Raw genomic sequence first — 26395 nt, 5'->3', positions numbered from 1 at the left:
GGTTTTCATCAAGGATCTCTCTCTACTTTTCTCTGTCCATTTATCGCCAGATTCTTATTATTCTCCCAGTCCCTCCCTCTGAAAAACATCCCCACTGCATGATGCGGCTCAGCGATTTAAACCAGCAACCTTTTGTTTGCTGGCCCAACGCTTTTAACCACTAGGCTACCGGATGGTGTACACAGTGGTAGAGATCTAAAGGACATGTGATGTACAAGTTAAGTTAAGGATCGGGGGTGTATAGGCTGTCCATGAAAATGTTCTCTCCACCCGGCTGAAAGGTCTATTTATTCAGTGGGAGCATAATTAAGGAAGCTGTAGTAAAGCTTGCCGTGACCATAGCAACAGAACCGGCTCGCCACCTATAGAAAAACACGTCTATTCTTGTTTTTAGTATCTGGAAAATGGATTCAGCACACTGGCTGGCTCACAGAGGAACAATGACCAGTTGAAAGTCAATAGAATTTGATTTAGTGCTAAATAACATCCATGTAAAATATGTGAGAATAGAATAATGAGTGCTTTAATACAAACTGAGGTTTGACGCCAGTAGCAAACATCAGGAATCAAAACATCCTTTGGTTGAGTAGATTATTATTTAATTGGATAATTCCCTCCCTGTTGCATTGAAAGGTTTATGTTACAATATCATTAGTGCTAGAAACAGTATGAACTATTTGCCTCAAAGATAAAAACTCTGCACTTGGCCTGATCGAAGGGCTATCAACTGAATTTCAGGGAGTAATTGAACAATAACCCTGGGAGACAAAAATAAAAACATCTGTTAATGGTCCAATTACCACTGTAGTGTAGAACATTGTGGGCAAGGCTGATTCCCACTGCTGCCCACCGAGATTAAAATGTAGCAGAACTAAAGCTCGATTAAAAAGCGAGGGTATCATTAATTACATGTTTGTTGGTTTATTTGTTTGTTAACATTGTGCTGGCTGAATGATGACGGATGTACAGTATATTTTGCTCTCTGCGTGTGCTTTCCCCTATACAGAATACAGGTAACTGCCAAAATAAAGGAAACACCAACATAAAGTGTCTTAAACCTGTTAGGGCTAGCCCTGATTACTGCCCCTTCTGGAGGAATTGGGTACCCATATAAAACATGATACATTTTTGTCAAAAGTTGCTAATATATGCATATAAAAAATATTATCGAATAGAAAACACTCTAAAGCTTCTAAAACCGTTTAAATTTTTGTCTCTATGTAAAGCAGAAGTGTCAGGGCATGCATTCTCCCAAAGTCTCTCTTGTAATGGAAAAAGTTGGCACCACTTTGACGTCATCGTATACGCACTTCCCAAGCAGGTACAACCCTGGGAAGAGTCTGTATGTGTTCAGCCCGAAGCCTGCTTTCAATGAGGCGTGTCACTGTGAGAATCACGCGCTCACGAGACTTTGAGCGTGCGAAAGGTCTCGGTCAAGCCAAAAAAAAGTGTACGCCTATGCGCGCTCTGCAACTTTTCTCTCTTTTCCTCAGGATCGATTGAACAACGTGTGTGTGTCTGTTCGCCCTCACGATGCCCGTGTACCTTTATAACATGTTAAAGCTTAATTATGAACACAGTTTGACAAGTTTACTCAACATATAATATGTACTTTCGACATTTTGGTGCGCATCCACTTGAAATTTGCCTACATTTCGACCGAAATGTGGCTAGTTTGAGAACCGAAAGACACAGACTTGAAAACTGAACACTAATTTGGTGAGTATAATCCCTTCCAGGTCTTCTGATGGAAGAACAGCAAAGGTAAGGGAATATTTATGTGTTAATTTTGGGTTTCTGTCGACTCCAAGATAGAGGAGTCATAATGCTAATGTGGGAGCGCCGACTCCCTATTATAGCCTAGTGAACGCAACATGTAACGTTAAAAATAAATGTAACACAGCGATTGCATTTAGAATAAGTGTATCTTGCTATACATATGTAAAACCAGCATATTTAGTCAAAGTTTATGATGTGTATTCCTTGTTAGCTGACGTTATCTGCCGGAGCTATTTCATTTCTCCTGACATTGCAGTAGCATTTTTTGAACGATGCGTCATTGTAAACAGAGATTTATGGATATATATAGCATATTATTGAAAAAAAATGAATGTACTGTGTAACATGTTATATTACTGTCATCTGATGAAGATTTCAAAAGGTTAGTGAAATGATTTTTCTTTTAATCCTGCAGCTGAGGGGGTGTGGGGGGGGTTCCCAAATGGGAACGTGTATCCCCATTAATAGGACGTTGGGCCACCACGAGACGCCAGAACAGCTTCAATGTGCCTTGGCATAGATTCTACAAGTGTCTGGAACTCTTGGAGGAATCCATTCTTCCACAATAAATTCAATAATTTAGTGTTTAGTTGATGGTAGTGGAAAACACTGGGAAATTTGTAGACATGACCCTAAGCATGATGGGATGTTAATTGCTTAATTAACTCAGGACCTACACCTGTGTGGAAGCACCTTCTTTCAATACACTTTGCCTCCTTAATTTACTTAAGTGTTTCCTTTATTTTGACAGTTACCTGTAGATACATTTTTGCCTTGCAATCACCTACTGTTTTGAAACTTTACAGCAAGGACTTTGCATAACCCTCAACCCCATGGCCATGTTCCCTCCAATGAATGGCCTTTATGTTTGAGGAGAGAAAAGATAATTATATGTCTCTGACTGACGGCTGCCTCTACTGTAGTCACGAATTTCGGATGAAGGGGCATGTCTGTGAGACGTACAGTAAATATATAGTTTTTGTGCATATCTATACATGACAATGCTAATGACAGAGGTCCATGGTACTCAATGACATGTGAAGAACATACACTACATGACCAAAAGTATGTGGACACCTGCTTGTCTAATGTCTCATTCCAAAATCATGGGCATTTAATATGCTGTTGGTCCCCCCTTGCTGCTATAACAGCCTCCACTCTTCTGGGAAGGCTTTCCACTAGATTTTTGAACATTGCTGGGGGACTTGCTTCCATTCAGCCACAAGAGCATTACTGAGGTCAGGCACTGATGTTGGCCGATCAGGCCTGGCTCGCAGTCAGCATTCCAATTCATCCCAAAGGTGTTCGATGGGGTTGAGGTCAGGGCTCTGTGCAGACCAGTCAAGTTCTTTGACACCAATCTCAACAAACTATTTCTGTATGGATCTCGCTTTGTGCACAGGGGCATTGTCATGCTGAAACAGGAAAGAGCCTTCCCCAAACTGTTGCCATAAAGTTGGATGTACAGGATTGTCTAAAATATCATTGTATACTGTAGCATTGAGATTTATTTCACTGGAACTAAGGAGCCTAGCCCGAACCATGAAAAACAGCCCCAGACCATTATTCCTCCTCCACCAAACTTTACAGTTGGCACTATGCATTGGGGTAGGTAGCGTTCTCCTGGCATCCGTCAAACCCAGATTAGTCCGTCGGACTGCCAGATGGTGAAGCGTGATTCATCACTCCAGAGAACGCTTTTCCACTGCTCCAGACTCCACCCGATGCTAGGCATTGCGCATGGGGATCTTAGGCTTGTGTGTTTTACACCCTTGAAATTACTCAGACAGCACCCGCCCGTCTTCGTTTTAGCAGTTTTAAGGCTCGGTTGAATTTATTGTTTTAGTAGTGTAGGTTTTATATGATAGCAATCATGGAACTGACTTACCTCTTGTATATGACCTCATTCTCAACATTATGTTGTTTTTTTTAAAAACATTGTATAATTTCCAATGCTATACATCCCAATACGAAAACAGTGCTTTCACAATGAATTAACACAATACTCCAAAATATTACTTTTACAGGTATTTGACTCAACATTTTATCTTCTTATAATACAATTGTTGCTTCTTATAATAACATATGTCTTTACAGAGTCACATTAGTTTCCACAAGGTCACATTAGTTTCCACAAGGTCACATTAGTTTCTAAGGCACAACATGTGCAGCTGCTCGGCCATGGAAACCCATTTCAGGATGCTCCCAACGAACAGTTATTGTGCTGACGTTGCTTCCAGAGGCAGTTTGGAATTCAGTAGTGAGTGATGCAACCAGGGACAGACAATATACACTGAAAACCAGTGCTAACACACAGTTACAGCGCCGTGAAAAAGTATTTTCTCAATTTTCTCAACTTTGGCATATTTTTTTATACCGAACGTTATCAGATCTTCTACGAAAACCTAATATTAGATAAAGGGAAACTGAGTGAACAAATAACACAACAATTAATACTTATATAATTTATTTCATAAACAAAGTTATGCAACACCCAATGCCCCTATGTGAAAAAGTAATTGCCCCCTTAAACTTTAAAGTTTTTTGACAAGATCGGTCCCATTATGTCTGGCAAAAACCAAACACTGCATTCCACAGAAAGAACCTCATAAAAACAGTCCAGCATGGTGGTGGTAGTATGATGGTTTGGGGATGCTTTGCTGCTTCAGGACCTGGATGACTTGCTTTAATAGAAGGAACCATGAATTCTGCTCTGTAACAGAGAATTCTACAGGGGAATGTCAGGCCATACTTCTGTGAGATTAAGCTGAAACGCAGCTGGGTCGTGCAGCAAGACAATGATCAAAAACACACAATCAGGTCTACATGAAATTTGTTAAAAAGCAACCAATTTTACGTTTTGGAATGGCCTAGTCAAAGTCCAGACCTAATCCCAATTGATATGTTGTGTCAGGATTTGAAACAAGCAGTTGCATTCTGCATGCAAGCCGTCCTGCATGCAAGAGTGGGCCAAAATTTCAACCTCAAAAGGGGCAAATGCAGGGCAAAGATCAGCTGTTTGTAGGGAAGACATATCCATTGTATGGCTTGGGATAAATGAAGAGAGAGCAGTAGATGTCAGAGCAGAATGTGAAATTTGCTATGTCATTTCACATTCCGAGGCCCCAAAAAGAGAGCATAACCATCTCATTATTGTCAGGGAGAGGGGGGTTGGATTCACATTTCCACACAATATACCTGTTATCCTACTAAGGTGAAAATCTATTGGAAATCTGGACTGTTTCATTCCCAGTGTCTTAAGAATATTCAGTAACACTCCACAATTACTCTCATTCCCGTGTAATAACCTGTTCCTTCTCAATAACATATTGTTGTATTGGGTTGTCTTCTTGCTGATCGTAAGACGAGCTCTGGACCACAGCAGGCCCAGTAGGAGGCAGTGAAGTTTAGCTGTCATCCACCTTCTCTCAGTCAGTCAAAGTCCTCAAGGTGTTATTCTATCTAGGGGACATCAGTAAGATATAGTCAATTGATCTTGCTCCCTCAATATTTCAATCAAGAGATTTTAAACACAATGCATCCAGGCAGTATGGTGGATCAGCAAAGATATGAGAGCAGATTTTAATTGGAATTGTTCACCAATACTGTATTAAGCCTGTCCAATAGCACAGATGCCTTAACATATCGCACATTACACTTTTGATTTGTGTTAGATGTCAGTGAAATCCACATCTGGAAATGTAGGACTAATATGTTTTTGTTGTTGAAAGTGCTCCCGGTGCTCTAACACCCTTGGGGACTAAAGATATGTGATAAAGCTGACAAATGAGGCTGTCCTAATCTCTTTTCCACAGACAATGTGAGTTAGATACAGCTTCTCACTTCACAAGCTTTCAATAAAAAGGAGAGCCGGAGATAGGGTGACTATCAATTATAGTTATTATACTTTTTTGGGACACAAAGGGATCCATCTACAAATGTGTCTTTCCTCCAATAAGTCCTGTTGCTGAGCCTCTGAGGGAGAGAAAAGGATTCCTGACTTGTAGCGTACAAATCGGCAGTTTAGAAAAAGACTCCCCACAAATCGGCAGTTTAGAAAAAGACTCCCCACAAATCGGCAGTTTAGAAAAAGTCTCCCCACAAATCGGCAGTTTAGAAAAAGTCTCCCCACAAATCGGCAGTTTAGAAAAAGTCTCCCCACAAATGCCCAGTTTAGAAAAAGTCTCCCCACAAATTGCCAGTTTAGAAAAAGTCTCCCCACAAATGCCCAGTTTAGAAAAAGTCTCCCCACAAATGCCCAGTTTAGAAAAAGTCTCCCCACAAATGCCCAGTTTAGAAAGTCTCCCCACAAATGCCCAGTTTAGAAAAAGTCACCAGTTAAAATAATTATCCCCCACAAGTTACCAGACACATGTAAAATGTCTGGTATTAGAAGATTTGGAGGAGATGAATTCATTCTAATATGTCCCATCTATCTAGAACACGGCAAGACAAGATTTCTCTTCTAGATCATTTATATCACCACAGATTCAGCATCCCATTGTTACTCAGAGTCTGCCATGCAGGTACGCTCTCTCCTCGTGATTTCACTGATGAATGCAGGACTGGCTCGACTGTCCTAGGAGGCCTTTTGTTTTGCCCAAATGAAAGATCCATTCATTTATAACATGCTGTTTTAATCATTAAAAACAGCCATATGGTGCCTTCTAAATAATTACCACCTGTAATGCAATGCATTAAGAACAATAAAGATTATACGCTTAGCAGCTGTTAAAAAGAAAACGTATTGGCGACTCATTACATCTCTGCTGTCACCCCAGATTAATGTAAAAACTGTTTATCCAAGTGATCGGGTTGTTGTTTGCTGCATGCTATGGGTAGGCAGGCGAGAGTAGTTTACATTTTATTTAGTAGTATTAGAAAACAATAACTTCTAAACCCCTCAAATATTGATCAGAATGAAAAAGTTGTTTGAAAATAATAACTGACTAGTAACTATACAGGAATGTAGTATATAACTGAATCTCACACCTCAAAATGTGATCATGACAACACATCTCTGGATGTGATCATTATAACACATCTCTGGATGTGATCATTATAACACATCTCTGGATGTGATCATTATAACACATCTCTGGATGTGATCATGACAACTTGCAACATATTGAATGGAACCCTTGCATTTCAAAACACATCATTTTCACACAGTGCATGATGGCACAATCATGACAATGTTTTGGCTGATTTCAATACAGTACAGCTATGATATGCTGTTGTACTGAAGAGTCAGGAGATTCTACAAGAAGCTTTAGAGGGACAGGAGCCTGTGTGAATGACACATTGACCTCACAGCATTGTTTTTCATGATCAAAAGATACGCCTAACCATTGTTACGTCTCTTAATTACATCATTCTTTAAATTCAATCTCAACATGGATTCCCTCATTTCCTACGACGATCACAGGGAAGAACTCTTACTCTTTCATCTGTAATTCATGCAATTTACAGGCTTTGCATACCCAGTGAGATTCAAACCAGTGGAAACACGCAGATTGGAAACATCATCCGTCTCCCCTGAGCTCAGCCTCTTTCTTATGGAGATCAAACAATCTAAACTCATTAGGATTAGGTTTGCACTTATTTTTGCACAACCCTGCGATTCTAGGTCTAAGGCGGGTAGAGGCAGGTAGGCTTCAAGGGGGCAGCTGGTGGATAAGAAACTCTGTGCAACACAGCCATAAGAATGATGATGATGGGGTTTATTTCTAAATGGTGACCAGTAGATGAACTCAATAGAAAACAGGAATGGGCTGTTGTTAGATCCCCCTTGGTAGCTATCTTGAAACCTGGATTGCACGGCCGTCTTGTCCTTTGGATAATAGGCAGTACATGAATTATACTGTAATTTGAAAAGACTGGAAAGGGTAAACACACACAAACACCCATTAAAACACACACACACACACACACACACACACACACACACAAGCACAAACTCAACAGTCAACACTGCTGTTCTAATATACAGCTGAAGTCGAAGTTTACATACACCTTAGCCAATTACATTTAAACTCAGTTTTTCTGACAGAGCTGGTGTAACTGAGTCAGGTTTGTAGGCCTCCTAGCTCACACACACTTTTTCAGTTCTGCCCACAAATTCTCTATAGGATCGAGGTCAGGGCTTTGTGATGGCAACTCCAATACCTTGACTTTGTTGTCCTTAAGACATTTTGTCACAACTTTGGAAGTATGCTTAGGGTCATTGTCCATTTGGAAGACTTAAACTTCCTGACTGATGTCTTGAGATGTTGCTTCAATATATCCACATAATTTTCCCTCCTCATGGTGCCATCTATTTTGTGAAGTGCACCAGTCCCTCCTGCAGCAAAGCACCCCCAAAACATGATGCTGCCACCCCCATGTTTCACAGTTGGGATGGTGTTCTTGGGCTTGCAAACTGGTGTTCTTGGGCTTGCAAACCTCCCCCTTTTTCCTCCAAACATAACAATAGTCTTTATGACCAAACCATTATATTTTTGTTTAATCAGACCAGAGGACATTTCTCCAAAAAGTATGATCTTGTCCCCATATGCAGATGCAAACCATAGTCTGGCTTTTTTATGGCGGTTTTGGAGCAGTGGCTTCTTCCTTGCTGAGTGGCCTTTCAGGTTATGTCGATATAGGACTCGTTTTTAATGTGGATATAGATACTTTTGTACCTGTTTCCTCCAGCATCTTCACAAGGTCCATTGCTGTTGTTCTGGGATTGATTTTCACTTTTCGCATCAAAGTACGTTCATCTCTAGGAGACAGAACGCGTCTCGTTCCTGAGCTGTATGATGGCTGCGTCCTGCCATAGTGTTTATACTTGCGTACTATTGTTTGTACAGATGAATGTGCTACCTTCAGGTGTTTGGAAATTGCTCCCAGGGATGAACCAGACTTGTGGAGGTCTACAATTTTTTTTCTGAGGTCTTGGCTGATTTCTTTTGATTTTCCCATGATGTCAAGCACTGAGTTTAAAGGTAGGCCTTGAAATACATCCGCAGGTACACCTCCAATTGACTCAAATGATGTCAATTAGCCTATCAGAAGCTTCTAAAGCCCTGACATAATTTTCTGGAATTTTCCAAGCTGTTTAAAGGCACAGTCAACTCAGTGTATGTAAACTTCTGACCCACTGTAATTGTGATACAGTGAATTATAAGTGAAACAATCTGTCTGTAAACAATTGTTGGAAAAATTACTTGTGTTATGCACAAAGTAGATGTCCTAACCAACTTGCCAAAACTATAGTTTGTTAACAAGAAATCTGTGGAGTGGTTAAAAAACTAGTTTTAATGACTCCAACCTAAGTATATGTAAACTTCCGACTTCAACTGTAGCTAACATTTGCTAGCTAACCAACAACTGTAACTATGTATTTGAGAGACAACAAGTACTCATTGTGCAAATGTATTGATGTTTTTAATAAACATCGGAGATGAAATAAGGTTTACATGTTGTCAACAATCTAAGCCAACCATGTCTGTTTTGCTCCTTAGTTGTGCACACTTCTATTTTGTCGCTAAACCCATATATACACAGGTGCACAGATGAGGATGAAATGGAACCAAAGCCATATCCTAATGTTGAGCACAACAATTTACACTCATTCTTTCAATCGGGGGGGAAACCCGATAATGTCACGTTCTGACCTTAGTTCTTTTATTATGTCTTTGTTTTAGTATGGTCAGGGCGTGAGTTGGGTGGGTTGTCTATGTTAGTTTTTCTATGATTTGCTATTTCTGTGTTTGGCCTGGTATGGTTCTCAATCAGAGGCAGCTGTCAATCGTTGTCCCTGATTGAGAACCATATTTAGGTAGCCTGGTTTCTATTGTGTTTCGTGGGTGATTATTTTCTGTTTAGTGTGTGTTGCACCTGATGGAGCTGTTTCGTTTGTTCTCTTTTGTTACTTTGTATTTAGTGTTCAGTTTATTAAAAGGATGAACACTTACCACACTGCGCATTGATCCTCCGATCCTTCCTACTACTCCTCCTCTGTCACGTTCTGACCTTAATTTCCTTTGTTTTGTATTTATTTAGTATGGTCAGGGCGTGAGTTGGGTGGGTTGTCTATGTTTGTTTTTCTAGGTTTTGGGAATTTCTATGTTTCGGCCTAGTATGGTTCTCAATCAGAGGCAGGTGTCATTAGTTGTCTCTGATTGAGAATCATACTTAGGTAGCCTGGGTTTCACTGTGTGTTTGTGGGTGATTGTTTCCGTGTCTGTGTTTGTTCGCCACACGGTACTGTTTCGGTTTTGTTCACGTTTATTGTTTTGTATTCATTGAGTGTTCAGTTCATGTTTTTAAATAAACAACCATGGACACTTACCACGCCGCATCTTGGTCCGATCCTTGCTACACCTCCTCTTCAGACGAAGAGGAGGAAAACCCTTACAGAATCACCCACCCACCAAGGACCGAGCGGCGTGGTAAAAACAGCAGCGACGACAGCAGCAGCAGCAGCAACCACAGCGGCCAGCATCACAGGAGGAATGGACATGGGAGGATGTATTGGACGGCAAGGGTTGCTACACCTGGGAGGAGATCCTGGCGGGAAAGGATCGCCTTCCATGGGAACAGGTGGAGGCAGCTAGGAGAGCGGAGGCAGCCGGAGAGAGGAGCCAGCGATGTGAGGAGCCAGCACGGCAGTGCGACAGGTATGAGAGGCAGCCCCAAATTATTTTTTGGGGGGGGCACACGAGGTGTGGTACTAAGCCAGGTAGCAGACCTGAGCTCACTCCTCGTGCTTATGATAAGCAGCGCATTACTGGTCAGGCACCGTGTTATGCGGTTAAGCGCACGGTGTCGCCAGTGCGTGCCCATAGCCCGGTGCGCTATAGGGCAGCCCCCCGAGAGTGCCATGCGAGTGTGGGCATTGAGCCAGGGCGTATGGTGCCTGCTCAGCGGGTCTGGTCACCGGTACGCAGTTTTGGTCCAGGTTATCCTGCGCCGGCTCTGCGTGCTGTGTCTCTGGGGCGCTGGGAGGGTGCAGTGCGTCCTCTGCCTGCGCTCCGCTCGTGCCGGGCAAATGTGGGAGTGGAGCCAAAGGGAGAGGTGCGTGTAGTAAGCACTAGATCTCCCGTGCTTACCCACAGCCCGGTTCAACCTGTGCCTGCACTCTGGAGGGTCCGGGCTAGAGTAGTTGTCCAGCCTGGGGAAGTGGTGCCAAGGTTGCGCACCAGAGCTCCAGTGCTCCCCCACAGCCCAGTCTTTCAGGCTCCTCCTAACACCAAGCCTCCTGAAGGTCTCCCCAGCCTGGTGGTTCCTGTGGCAGCCCCACGCACCAGGCTGTCTCTCTGTCTCCTCCCTGCAGGTGGTCCCGCCTGTCCGGCGCCGCTGCCGGAGCGTCCCGCCTGTCCGGCGCCGCTGCCGGAGCCTCCCCGCCTGTCCGGCGCCGCTGCCGGAGCTCCCGCCCTGTCCGGCGCCGCTGCCGGAGCGTCCCGCCTGTCCGGCGCCGCTGCCGCAGTCTCCCGCCTGTCCGGCGCCGCTGCCGGAGCGTCCCGCCTGTCCGGCGCCGCTGTCGGAGCCCCTCAGCCCAGAGGCGCCAGAGCCCCTCAGCCCAGAGGCGCCAGAGCCCCTCAGCCCAGAGGCGCCAGAGCCCCTGCCCCTCTGTCCCGAGCCCCTGCCCCTCTGTCCCGAGCCCCTGCCCCTCTGTCCCGAGCCCCTGCCCCTCTGTCCAGAGCTCCTGCCCCTCTGTCCAGAGCTCCTGCCCCTCTGTCCAGAGCTCCTGCCCCTCTGTCCAGAGCTTCTGCCCCTCTGTCCCGTGGGGTCATTGAGAGGGGTGGCCATGGTGAGAAAGCCACGGAGGCGGACAATAAGGCGGACTAAGACAATGTTGAAGTGGGGTCCGCGTCCCGCGCCAGAACCGCCACCGCGGACAGACGCCCACCCAGACCCTCCCCTATAGGTCAAGGTTTTGCGGCCGGAGTCCGCACCTTTGGGGGGGGGTACTGTCACGTTCTGACCTTAATTTCCTTTGTTTTGTATTTATTTAGTATGGTCAGGGCGTGAGTTGGGTGGGTTGTCTATGTTTGTTTTTCTAGGTTTTGGGAATTTCTATGTTTCGGCCTAGTATGGTTCTCAATCAGAGGCAGGTGTCATTAGTTGTCTCTGATTGAGAATCATACTTAGGTAGCCTGGGTTTCACTGTGTGTTTGTGGGTGATTGTTTCCGTGTCTGTGTTTGTTCGCCACACGGTACTGTTTCGGTTTTGTTCACGTTTATTGTTTTGTATTCATTGAGTGTTCAGTTCATGTTTTTAAATAAACAACCATGGACACTTACCACGCCGCATCTTGGTCCGATCCTTGCTACACCTCCTCTTCAGACGAAGAGGAGGAAAACCCTTACATCCTCGTTAGAGGAGGAAGAATAAAACCCTTACAGATAACCACAACTGGGTTCAAATACATGTGTTTATTTGGGTGAATCTATTTGTAAGTATTTTCAAATAATATTGCCCAAATCAACTACTTCAACTAAAAGTATTTGAAAGTATTTTCAAATAATTTCATATATACAGTATAGCCTACTATTTGAAAGTATTTTCAAATTCTTATTTCATACACTATTTTCAAATACCTGGGTTAAATGTATGGGAGTGTACTTGAGTCAGTGTATTTGAGCATTTTCAAATCCTGACAATACTTTCCAAGTGTATTTCAAATACATTCCAATATTCAACAACTTGTCTCAAATAAAATATCTGAAAGTAATTGAGATATTTGAAATAGTATTTGAACCCAGGTCTGTCGATAACAGAGAGATGTTTGAAGCAAGCATCATGCTCACCATATCAGTAACCAGCAGCTCAATTTAGTAAAAAAATATATATATTTAAGCCCACTGACCAAATATTACAGCTGCCTGGCCATGGATCCCTAGGCGAGGCGCCTGTAGCAACCTGCAGATGGAGAGAAATTATATCTTAATTAAAAGTGGCATCCTAAGAGCCCCAACAGGGCATTTCACCAGACGTGACTGGCTCAGTTAACCCTCAGAGTCCCTCTGACCTGTACTGTGGCAGACAGTTCAGCCTGTTATGTTATCCCTAACATGCTCTCATCTGTGTAGGAGCATATATGAAGTGTACATAGGCCTACTACAAGACTTGCATAAGGAATCATAACAGCTGATGTCATGTTATGGCTAAAAGGTCACGATAGCTGTTATGACTAGGGCCAGGAGGTATGAAATAATGTAACGTAAGATGACAGAAAAAATGGTCAAAGTGTCAAACTGGTCGTGTTGAAGTGTCATATGTACTATTGTAGCTTTTTCATACAGTGGGGCAAAAAAGTATTTAGTCAGCCACCAATTGTGCAAGTTCTCCCACTTAAAAAGATGAGAGAGGCCTGTAATTTTCATCATAGGTACACTTCAACTATGACAGACAAAATGAGGGAAAAAAATCCAGAAAATCACATTGTAGGATTTTTTATGAATTTATTTGCAGATTATGGTGGAAAATAAGTATTTGGTCACCTACAAACAAGCAAGATTTCTGGCTCTCACAGACCTGTAACTTCTTCTTTACTTCTTCATTACCCGTTGAAGTGTACCTATGATGAAAATTACAGGCCTCTCTCATCTTTTTAAGTGGGAGAACTTGCACAATTGGTGGCTGACTAAATACTTTTTTGCCCCACTGTATAGTTAATGCGAATTCAAGTGGCCATTCTCTTCAAGTAAAATGTAATAGGGAGTCATTACTTACAACTGAATGCCAGTATAATGAGGTTGTTTTGTTAATTTCTCCGTTTCATTTCTAGTGTAAAAAACAAAACAGTTGCGCTTTGAACATCATGTTGTTTCAGCTGGTGCTAAAATAAAAAACCTAACTGTTCCCCCATCTAAACATTGGCAGTGTCAATGTGTTCCCTGTCATTTGTAAAGTGGCATATGGTTGTGTTCAGTCGTGATTAAATATTTAGAGGCTTGTGCATTGCCTGAAGCGAACTAGCACACTGTATGGAGGGATTGGGATTGAAGGTCAACAGAATTCAACAGTGTGAATTAAACATTGCGTTGCAGGAACACGCAGAAAGGGGAGAGAGATCTGCCACTTTAAGACTAGCCCTGAAGATACCTTTTTTTCTTCCGTTTTATTTGTTTCTCTGGTGCTGAGTTTTAATGAGAAGAGTTGTGTTGGAGAAAGGGCAACGTTCTCCAGTATTCTTAATTTCACAAAGGTACGGTATTATGCAAGTAAAGCATCATTTTTTTGTATTTACATCCTGTCCCTTGCATTCAATTCACAATGATAATTTTCTTAGTGTTTCTGGGTTTTTCACAAATGCACAAGGACTGTAAAACTGTCAGCAATAGCAGATTTCTGATAGATACATACATGCCACGTCAGTGCCAGGTCAAAGCATGTGAATTCGGTATCACTTCCCTTCAAGGGTCTCCGTTGGAAGAGTAATCTCCAATCTCACCATCCAGCCCTCTTTGTGCGGTGCAACAGCAGGACGCCACCTTTTCCCATTACAGTTTGGCTGGACTAGACAGATCTACCCATTCTGGCACGGCTAGCTAGCTCATCATTCTGACAGGCTCTCTGGAGCTGATATTCATGCAGACACTCATAGCTAGGAAAGATGTAAACAATTCAATACCTGACCCAGACCTTCTGCCAAAAACCCAACCAGGTATACTCCCTTCACAGATAGATGCTTCCTATTTTCAAAATAAGAAGTATGTGTCAATACCTGACCTATGACCTGTATGAGAAGCGGCTTGAGAACTGGTAAACATCCACAGTAGGACCCATCTAGGTTACACATTGACAGCGTGGGACTATAACGTTTTATCTGCGTTTTTGTCCAAATGTAGTTATTGACATAGCCTTGTTCTGTTTAATGTTCTCTATCTATTTCGTACTCTAAATACCCCAAAATCAGAGGCAGACTGGGACAATCATTTGGCCCTGTCATTCTATCAGTAGATGTATCAACATTTGTTCAATCGAGATGAATTACATACAGCTTTATGTGCTCAAACTAATACCATAGGCTATTTCATTTGGGGTTCAACTCCTGAGGAAGTGGAAACTTAAAACACATGAACTAGATTGCTAACTCTAAATATAATACCCACTGCTTGTAACCATATATTAATCCACAGAAAATGTCATGTCCTAAAAAATGCAGATGTAGGCTACTACTATAGGTCTATAGAGACCTACTGTATTGACAAGGGTTAAAGCAGAACAACAATCCCATGACTGAAACTTTCCACTGGGCACATACTGGTTGAATCAACATTGTTTCCTACCTCATTTGAATGAAATTACGTTGAACCAACGTGGAAGAGACGTTTGCTTGATTGGCAGGTAATAGGCACCCTTTCAGTTTGTTATAATCCATGATTATTCATGTTGTTAAGTTTAAAAGAATACAAGATAAAAAATGATGACACCATTCAAACCAATGAGGGTTCGGAATTTCAAAGCCAATTATATCTCAGAATCATCTTCTTGCAGATTAAACCTTATGGTCCCAATATCTCGAAATGTTGAGTGATAGAGTCTTTGTTACTGGTTATAAACCTGAACAATTCTGATACAGCAATGTAAAAATACTATAAAGCATTAGAGGTCATTATTCTCTCTTGGAAAACATTTTGAAAATGTGTTTTCTCCTTCTCAAATGTGTTTTCTCCTTCTAAAATATATACTAAAACCTCAGTTATGGTTTGGAAAACCCCAAAAGGCAATTAGAACATTCACTCCTCAAATAAAGCTGCCTCAGGAAGACGGAATTTTCTCACACCATGGAGGAGAATCATTCTCACAGCTGAATGAGCTCTCTTGAGAGAATCACTGACCTTTATGCGGCGTTCTTGACATGTCGTAAATTCGTAAATATGAGTAACGACTGCGAGAAATACACTTGAACGCCCCTCCAACGTGTAGTTTCTAGTGGGAAACTCGTCTGTCATCCCTGTGCTCCCACCTGCAGCCCTCTGACGTCATATGTCAACAAAAAAGACAGCAAGCATGGCGGTATCTTCAGAACGTTCTTAATGTTAAGAACAAAATACAAATTGTAATGCATTTCTAAGCTTTTGAACATATGCTTATATTGAATTTCGTGCATGCCATGCATTTAGGTTAATTAACAGCTGTGACACGTTTTTTTTGTTGATACTGTAGGTACAACTATTCTGTAGCCAGCTAGCCAATGATATGGTTAATTTCATCTTAGTTTTGATTCAGAAAGTAAAAGCAGTTCTAGATATAAAAAGAGTAAAACAATCACAAGCTTTCCAATGATCTCCATGCTTGATGGTATTTCCCACTTCAAAGCATGTGAATGCACCCCAACTCGTACTTACAATTACGATTTCACAACTGGTACTGTAACTACATCCTTCCCACTTGGTCATGAATGAAGCATTAGCCCATGTGGTAAACTTACCTTATTTCAAAAACAGACTGGAAATTCCAAACAACTGGAAATTAAAAAGACCAAGGAGAGACATTCTCGCCTTCAGTTGACAGGAGGTTAGCTAGTAACTGCTCTATTTCAGCTGGGTTGCATTTGTCATGGGTCATGTGGTTGGTGATAGCACATTTATCTTAGAGGCAGAGGTGGGCGTCCACAGAACAGGGTGTCACCACGAGGGCGCTCGGCTTGTTAACTTAATCTGCTAGGGGGCTGAAAAATGGAGACGGTGTGTGGTGTCTGGGTGATAGCAGGAAACAAACTCGGCGGAAATAGAGTCAGAGAAGGCAAGATTAATCCCTTTAGTGAGGGAAAAGAGAAAGTGGAATGTCTGAGGGCTATCAACACCTCTGCTCCAACACGCTGGGTAATTTCATGGAAATTGAAAAGTCCAAATTGCTACAACAGTAAGGTTGGTAGTAGGAATGCAAACGTGGACTTACAATTATAAACTGCTGTATTTGGAACTCATATTGTCATATCATAATAATAAAGACATTTCGAAATAACATGTTACATAACTTATACCATAACGTCGATCTCCTCAGAAAAACTTTGGCGAAGTTCAAATGTTTGAACAAGAAATCACACTTTTCGAGACAGAAATCACACTACTTTAATCTGCCTCAAGATACATTATATACTCAGAGAGCAAGGTGTTTGTCATGAATCAGAGTGAAAATTGTTGTAGAGAGAGTAACACTTCGCCCATCTTCTCTGCATTATCAGACACACATCTGACAGGAGAACGTGACCCGGAGTTGGGGGGCCCAGAGGCAGACAGAGGATTGTCAGCAGAGTCCCATTTCTCCCGGTACGAAATACTTCCCTTTATCTGCAAGCCTCTCCAACCTCTGTCTGCACAGACCGTTTACCTATGAAAAGTACATTCTAAGCGAATACTGACACAGATGTGAAATGCCGGTTAAACAGAACTTGTGAAAGTGTAATACGAAAAGGCATCATAGCTACATGCTTCCCACTTTAACTAACCATTAGCAGATCAAGTTTTTGTCAACAATGAGAATCACTTTGGATAGGTATTTCTAGTAAGGTAAGAGAGGGATGGCGATCTAAGGTAAACGCTCAGGGTTGCTGCTGCTGCTTCGTTGAACAGGCATAATCGTGTTCATCATCAAGCAATCTATCCTCTGGTAACATCATTCGTCCATGTGCCCTTTGGCACCTCTTTTCTCATTTCCTTCAGACCAAAGCAGCTCGCTCTATCTGTTCTCCTCTGTCACGGAGTATCAGACGGATGTATTTACTCCATCATTTTAAACTTGGTTTACAATTGCAATTTCAGTGCAGTGTGCCCTCCTCCAAATTCCATTGCAGTGTGCCCTCCTCCAAATTCCATTGCGTAAAGGTAAATAATATCTAGTCAATTTACCTCCTAAACACAATAAAGACCTATATGACAGCACTGTAAGCCATAACAGTAGCTGTGAACTCCCCAGCTCCCGCTCAGGTTGAAGTATTCACAGATTGTTCAAGTTTGAGGTGACAAAACATCACTCACTTGGATTTTCAGAAATCCCACCATTTTGTGGATTAACATACCATAATACATTCTTATAGATGCTAGACGACAGTATGTCATTAACAGAAAAGTGAGTTTTATCATCGAGATGCGGTTTGGTTTTAATATAGCTCAATAAGAAATAGTCAGTGATACCATTAGGTCACTTTTAATGGTGAGCTGGGGTTACACGTTGTTCATCGTGCCAACCAAACTATCCCTTATTTGATGGCACCACGTCAACATGCCTTTGTTCCCATAACCACACAATTGTTGGCTGTACGTATTTACAAGAAAACATGATGGGTATTTTATGTATCTCGTCCTGTCTTTTCACATGATGTCCTGGTGGGCATCAATGATCAACTTTGATGACAATGATAGTTTCTAAACTATACCAAATTACTCCATTAAGGCTGAGAGAATGCTTGTATGGTGCTTTTCTGTTTTCAGCTCAGGGGTGCAGGAAGAAAAGCTGAATTGGTCCTTTCAGGAAAATCATTTCACAATGTACAAATGCTCTCCCTGGACCAAATCCAAGGTGTTATTATCCCGTCCTGATGATCTAACCGCAAGCCATTTTCTTTAATAAGTATTTGCCACTCTTTAAGCAGTTTCTATGTATGATAATGTCCTGTGTTGTTAGCCTCTGTAAATGGTCAAAATCAGATTTCAACTGCTATTTGTGAGGATTAGACTTATCGTTCCTGTTTTTCTCTGAGGACCAAGGTCCATTCTGTTTCCTTATCCACCTATCATCAATAACTTTGCCATAATAGTTAGCAGCTTCTTCCTATGGTAAAGGATATCTAGATTTGAAAGTGATCGGCTCTTCTATCACCGCCTGGGGCGGCAGGGTAGCCTAGTGGTTAGAGCATTGGACTAGTAACCGAAAGGTTGCAAGTTCAAATCCCCGAGCCGACAAGGTACAAAATCTGTCGTTCTGCCCCTGAACAGGCAGTTAACCCACTGTTCCTAGGCCGTCATTGAAAATAAGAATTTGTTCTTAACTGACTTGCCTAAATAAAGGTAAAATAAAAATAAATAAAAACTGATGAAGACATCTCTCAGAGCTGTGGAGGAGTTATTTGATCCTCCTGTCTCTTCTCTTCCCAGGTCTTTTCAGGCCATTATTCCACCTCCCTCTTTCTGGTCCTTCAACACTCCTCTCCTGGGAACCCAGAAGGCGAGCAATCTCTTATCCATTTTCAAACGCTCTTTCTCTCTCACCGTGGCCAAATGAATGGTACAATGACACGTCCAAAAAGCGGTGTGACTGAAATTTGATTGCGGCGTTCTCAATTTGTATGCCCGATTAGCATAATGACAACAGGGTACTTGAAATCCCTATGCCCCCCTTGGGGAATCTAGTAGGCAAAAGCCAATTTCCCTAGTCGGGGGGTAATACCTTACTTGTCAACAGGGCTGTGTGCTATTCTTAGATAATAGGCACGGTTGTTTCTTGCGAGGGGTAGTGTTGCCCTCAATGCCAAATCCAGTTACCTGATGCAGTCACAGGGAGCTGTAGAATTCCTGCACTGAATGACAGTAGAAGATCTGCATGGTTTCAAATTGTATATTTCCTAATGAAAAAACTGTTTAAGTCTGTTTTTACCTGAATGCACAATATTACATGATGCCAGGAAAACACTTGTCTTGCCTTTCAGGAAATAAGAAGAAAGCCATGAACAAGTAGTTGACGGCAGAGTACATGCCTTTCTAGACTCCTTAGCTGTGAAAATGCACTTTTCTGAGGTCTCTCTTGATTTGCCAGTAGAGTTGTACATTTGAGAAAAAGTACAATTCATGAGGCCTATTTTAAGAACTTACATCTATTTTAAGAACTTACATCATAAGCAGAGGCAGGGGTAAAAACAAGTGTGCCCCGTCACGATCAAGGGATCTGCTTCCAGTACCTGCTCAAGGGTACACTCTACCTTGTCTATCTGTGTATTTGTCATAAAATATCAAGAAACAATGTCTGTTTAGATATATTAACTTTGTTTAAGACAGTTGGAAAGTCCATAGGTAGCTTGTTTTTGGTAGCAGGTCCAGGAATGGCTGAAGAATTTCAACATTTACCTGGAGCTAACTCTACAGATAGCCCTACTGGGTGATTTGAAAAGTCAAAGTCAATCAATCAATAATATAATAGCAAAAATGGTATCTTTAATTTACAATCTGTAGAAACTATGAGACTAGAAAGGTTCAGAACTTTCGTGAAACAGCACAGTTGAAAAATATATGGCAAATAGAAATGCAATATGGATGGTGTTAAGATATAGATGGGAGGGGTTGAGTGGAGCTAATAACGAAAAAAGATAACTAATGTCAAATATACTGCATCTGTAAAATGTACACTTACCGGTCAAAAGTTTTAGAACATCTACTCATTCAAGGGTTTTTCTTTATATTTTACAATGTTCTACATTGTAGAATAATAGTGATGACATCAAAACTATTAAATAACATATATCGAATATTGTAGTAACCAAAAAAATGTTAAACAAATCTTTGAGATTTTTCAAATGACCACCCTGTGCCTTGATGACAGCTTTACACACTGTTGGCATTCTTTCAAAAAGCATCATGAGGTAGTCACCTGGAATGCATTTCAATTAACAGGTGTGCCTTCTTAAAAGTTAATTTGTGGAGCCAATCAGTTGTGTTGTGACAAGGTATAAGATAGCAGAAGATAGCCCTATTTGGTAAAATACCAAATCCATATTATGGAAGAACAGCTCAAATAATCAAAGAGAAACGACAGCCCATCATTACTTTAAGACATGAAGGTCAGTCAATACGGAACATTTAAAAAAACGTTAAACATTTCTTCAAGTGCAGTTGCAAAAACCACCAAGCGCTATGATGAAGCTGGCTCTCATGAGGACCGCCATAGGAATGGAAGACCCAGAGTTACCTCTGCTGAAGAGGATAAGTTCATTACAGTTATGCATGTTTATTTCCCACTGTAAAGCATGGAGGAGGAGGTGTTATGGTGTGGGGGTGTTTTTCTGGTGACACTGTCTGTGATTTATTTAGAATTCAAGGCACACCTAATCAGCATGGCTAACACAGCATTCTGCAGCAATATGTTATCCCATCTGGTTTGGGTTTAGTGGGACTATCATTTGTTTTTCAACAGGACAATGACCCAACACACCTCCAGGCTGTGTAAGGGCTATTTTACCAAGTAGGAGTTATGGGGTGCTGCATCAGATGACCTGGCCACAACAATCGCCGACCTCAACCAAATTGAGATGGTTTGGGATGAGTTGGAAAAGCAGCCAACAAGTGCTCAGCATATGTGGGAAATCCTTCAAGACTGTTGGAAAGGCATTCCAGGTGAAGCTGGTGGAGAGAATGCCAAGATTGTGCAAAGCTGCCATTAAGGCAGAGGGTGGTTATTTGAAGAATCTCAATTATAAAATATATTTTCATTTGTTCAACACTTTTTTGGTTACCTCAGGATTCTATGTGTGTTATTTCATAGTGTTGATGTCTTCACTATTATTCTACAATAAAAAAATAACAAATAAAAACCCTTGAATGAGTAGCTGTGTCGATACTGGTACAGTATATGTATTTTATATGTATGTACATACAGTTGGAAGTCGGAAATGTACATACATCTTAGCCAAATGCATTTAAACTCAGTTTTTCACAATTCCTGACATTTAATCCTAGTAACAATTCCTTGTCTTAGGTCAGTTAGGATCACCACTTTATTTTAAGAATGAGAAATGTCAGAATAATAGTAGAGAGTAGAGATTTATTTGAGCTTTTATTTATTTTATCACATTCCCAGTGGGTCAGAAGTTTACATATGCTCAATTAGTATTTGGTAGCATTGCCTTAAATTGTTTAACTTGGGTCAAACGTTTTGGGTAGCATTCCACAAGCTTCTCACAATAAGTAGGGTGAATTTTGGCCCATTCCAGAGCTGGTGTAACTGAGGCAGGCTTGTAGGCCTCCTTGCTCGCACATGCTTTTTCAGTTCTGCCCAGACATTTTCTATGGGATTGAGGTCAGGGCTTTGTGATGGCCACTCCAATACCTTGACTTTGTTGTGGGGTCATTGTCCATTTGGAAACCCCATTTGCCACCAAGCTTTAACTGATGTCTTGAGATGTTGCTTCAATATATCCACATAATATTCCATCCACATGACGCCATCTATTTTGTGAAGTGCACCAGTCCCTCCTGCAGTAAAGCACCCCCACAACACGATGCTGCCACCCAGTGCTTCACGGTTGAGATGGTGTTCTTCGTCTTGCAAGCCTCCCCTTTATCTTCCAGACATAACAATGGTCATTATAGCCAAACGGTTATATTTTTGTTTCATCAGACCAGAGGACATTTCTCAAAATGTACGATCTTTAGTAGTCTGGATTTTTTATGTCGGTTTTGGAGCAGTGGCTTCTTCCTTGCTGAACAGCCTTTCAGGTTATGTCGATATAGGACTCGTTTTACTGTGGATATAGATACTTTTGTACATGTTTCCTCCAGCATCTTCACACGGTCTTTTGCTGCTGTTCTGGGATTGATTTGCACTTTTTGCACAATTTGACAAGCTGACTTGTTGACGGTGCTACTTTGAAAGTCACTGAGCTCTTCAGTACGGGTCAATCTACTGCCAATATTGGTCTACGGAGATGGCATGGCTGTGTGCTCCATTGTAAATACCTGTCAGCAACGGGTGTGGCTGAAATAGTGCGTCCACATACTTTTGGCCACGTATGTTACAGTCTAAATCCTCACCAGGAATCTGAAGTTTTCAACCTATGGTGAATAAATAGAAAATTAAGAAACATAACAATTCTCACTCATAAACAGCAAAATAACCCTGTAGAAACGCTTTGAGCCTTGTTAAATGTCAGTGGCATCAGGAGCCAGTTATACGCTCCCTGCTTCCCCCCTAGCACCATCTGCCCCTGTTCACTCCTCCAACTCTGTCATGAATACAGGAGAGATGGAATTCTGGAAGAGTCTTGATAAACAACTGTAAAATTCAGAGGAAGTGAAATAAAGACTAAAGTAAAAAGAAGTAACATTTGCACACCTCAGATGAATGCCCCGCACGGTTCTGTTAATTTGTGGGCGTTGGCAACTCGTAGAGGTTCATTTATGATTAATGTAATCATGGCGCTACCGGAACGGTTTGGTAGTCATGGCTGCAATGTGATTGTAACGCCTGTCCCTGGCGGGGAGGTGACACCATAGTGCAAGCTCGAAGGGACAGAGAAAGGCACAAGGACAAAATGTTTTTACGACAACGATAACACCCTGGATGAATACAGAAGCAGTGTCTGTCTGAAACGGCGTGTTTACCGTTTATCGGAACTGAACTTCAAACCATTTGAAATGACCTTGGAGATCTGTGTGTGTCTGATACTGATCACAAAGCCTGGCAGATCAAACAGAAGGACGTAGGTAAGATCGCTCAATCGCTCCACTGCTTATGGCACCAACCCAACCACCCCAGGAACACTTATTCCAATAATAATTGACATTCAGGAATGGTGACATGTTAAGAAATGACAATAAACTGAGAGAGAGATATTCATTGTGGTGGATCAGGGTCTCTGTCTAAACCTCACTGGCAATATGTTGCATGGTGCCTCTGTCTCAGGGGATGTCTATTGGATGCCTCTCCATTAGCCTTCCAACTCGCTGTGCATAATCAAGTTGTCACTTTGACTGTTTTTCAGTGTCTCCTAAAAACATGATTTGGCACCAAATGGAGGCAGGTATCAGGAGCGAGCCAAACAGTCCTCAGGAACGGGCAGGCTGACAGACAGAGAGTAAATGAACACTTCATCCTGGAAGGGTGGCACTACAAGATAATATGTGTTTTTCACCGCCCGCATCCTGTCCAATATCTTGTAGAAAGTTTTATATTTTAACCTATTATTGTCCACATCATAGAGATACAATACAAGAGGTCTGCCATTCTGTGTTCCATTACAAGAGTTCTGTCATTCTGTGTTCCAATACAAGAGTTCTGTCATTCTGTGTTCCAAGACAAGAGTTCTGTCATTCTGTGTTCCAAGACAAGAGTTCTGTCATTCTGTGTTCCAATACAAGAGTTCTGTCATTATGTCGTCCAACACAAGAGATCTATCATTCTGTGTTCCAATACAAGAGTTCTGTAATTCTGTGTTCCGATACAAGAGTTCTGTCATTCTGTGTTCCAATACAAGAGTTCTGTCATTCTGTGTTCCAATACAAGAGTTCTGTCATTCTGGGAACCAATACAAGAGTTCTGTCATTCTGTCGTCCAACACAAGAGTTCTATCATTTTGTGGCCAATATACAATTGTCCTTATGCTATATAACTATAGCTATATATAAAGAGAATTGAGTGTACCCTGGTCCTATCACAGGTCATTGTCCCGTTGACTGCCTGCCTATCGAATGTACTGAATGAGCAGAGAACACAACAGAAAGGTAATTGCACTCTGAATGAAAAGCAAGCGATCTACTGCCGCTAATGATGTTTGAAACAAAGTATAAGAAGAAGGAAGACCTGGTTCTGAAGGCTCCTGGAACCACAGGATGTGATGTGTGTGTGAGTTTAGCATAAATCAAACTTCAGCCTCACAGATCAATAAAGACCTCGTCTAAAGCTTTTTTTGGCAGCAGGTCAACTTTCGGGTTGTAAACTCTGCTGGGTAGGTGGACAGAGAGATATGACCATTTCAGGAGTCATAAAGCCTTTGCAAACGGGCTGAGATCTATAATGATATGTAACCAGGAAAATGTGTGCCACTTACTAGGCTGTTTGGAGTTCTTCCTGTACGAGCTATTCATTTTTAACTGTGTAAACAGGACATAATGTCCTATTAATAATGTTTTGACATAAATTATTTGTTTATACATTGTTTGGAGATAAATTGATTCTAGCTGATTAAACAAGTGCTTAGCTCGTTTTCTTGCCTAATTGGATGTCTTACCTGTAAAAAATGCAAGAAATTTGAGGATGGGATGTTGAACATAGACTGTAGTTCATTGAATGAAAGAAATGTCTCTTTGTAAAAGAGATGTTGAACTTCTTTGATGCCTCTATCATACCAAGGCTTAAACATACTGTACCATCATTAAATATCGTAGGTAGAGATGGGTTCCTCTAGATAGAGAGCTAAGGGGATAAGGGAGGGTTCCCATTTCAATCATTTATGGGCTACATCCCTCTAAGGAGTTCAGGAGTATAGGGTTATTTGTAATAACTTTCCCTTTTTTAGCCCCAAGGATAACACCGGCTTTCTAGCCTCCACCGATCTACATTTCTTTTTCCATTTGTTTTGTCTGTATTGTACACACCTGGTTCCCATTACATTTAAATTATTTCCCTATTTAACCCTCTGGAGCCATCATGGTTTTGTGCCTGTTTATTGTTGTCAGTTGTCTCGTTTATGTGATTCTGGATTTTCGTTCTCCTTGTTGGAAGATTATCTTTGAGTAGTTACTATTATTACTCATCTCTGTGTCCTGCGCCTGACTCCGCCTTACCCACATCACCTAGATTCTGACAGATACACAAACCTTCAATGGAGTCAGCAGGTGCCCACAGCCCTCCTCTACCTATGGAGGAGTGCGTCCAGCAGCACGCGACTATGTTGCAAAGTCTCGGCACAGCCATGGACCGCGTGCTGCAAACCATGGAGCGATGGGAGAGAGGGCGTTTTCCAGCAACCCCATCATCATCACCCCAGCTCCCACAACAACCCACACCACTGTCCACCCCTCCTTAACCTGGATCCAGTGGGATTCGGCTCGCGCTCCTGAGGCTATACGATGGAGCAGCTGCCGGGTGCCAGGGGTTCCTACTCCAGCTGGGGCTCTACCTGGCAACCGTTCTCCCAGCTCCTTCGGGATGCGAGAGTGTAAATGCCCTTATCTCCTATCTGACTGGTAGAGCACTCGAATGGGCCAACGCAGTCTGAGGAAGGGAAGGACCGACGTTGGACAATTATGAATTAGTATTTTACCCGCCGCTTCCGGGGGAAAGCTTGTATCATCTCAGACAGGGGATGAGGAGCACACAAGACTTCGCTCTGTACTTTCGAACTCTGGTCTCCGGCGCGGGATGGAATGAGCTGGCCCTGATCGACCACTACAGGTGTGGTCTACGTGAGGACGTTCGTAGGGAGCTAGCCTGCAGGGACACCACCCTTACCTTTGACCAGCTGGTGGACCTATCCATCAGGCTGGATAACCTGTTGGCCTCCAGCAGATGTCCGGATCGCGGTCCGTCAGTTCCATCCCCCAGCACCTCAGATCCGACGCCGATGGAGCTAGGAGGTGCTGCTATGAGGTGGAGTGGGGGCCATTCCCTGCACCCCCTGTGGCCGCAGAGGGCACACTGCTGGTCGGTGTTGGGGAGGTTCTCCAGGGAGTTGAGACAGCAGGCAGGGCACTGGTGGATCATCCCAGGTGAGTAGGCACACGACTCACCCAGAGATTCCTGTTTCGCACAATTTCCTCAGTGGATTCAGGTGCAGCTGGGAACTTTATTGATCGTTCATTTGCAATTAGATTAGGGATCCTGCCTTAGATAGTCGTCCTTTAGGGTTGGGACTGATAAGGGAAGTCACAGCTCCACTATGTATGATAACGCAGGGGGATCATAAGGAGA

Source organism: Oncorhynchus nerka, linkage group LG23 (genome assembly GCF_034236695.1).
Source record: "Oncorhynchus nerka isolate Pitt River linkage group LG23, Oner_Uvic_2.0, whole genome shotgun sequence".
Taxonomy (NCBI): domain Eukaryota; kingdom Metazoa; phylum Chordata; class Actinopteri; order Salmoniformes; family Salmonidae; genus Oncorhynchus; species Oncorhynchus nerka.
The sequence above is the reverse complement of the archived record's forward strand: the minus strand, read 5'-3'. Positions refer to the sequence as shown.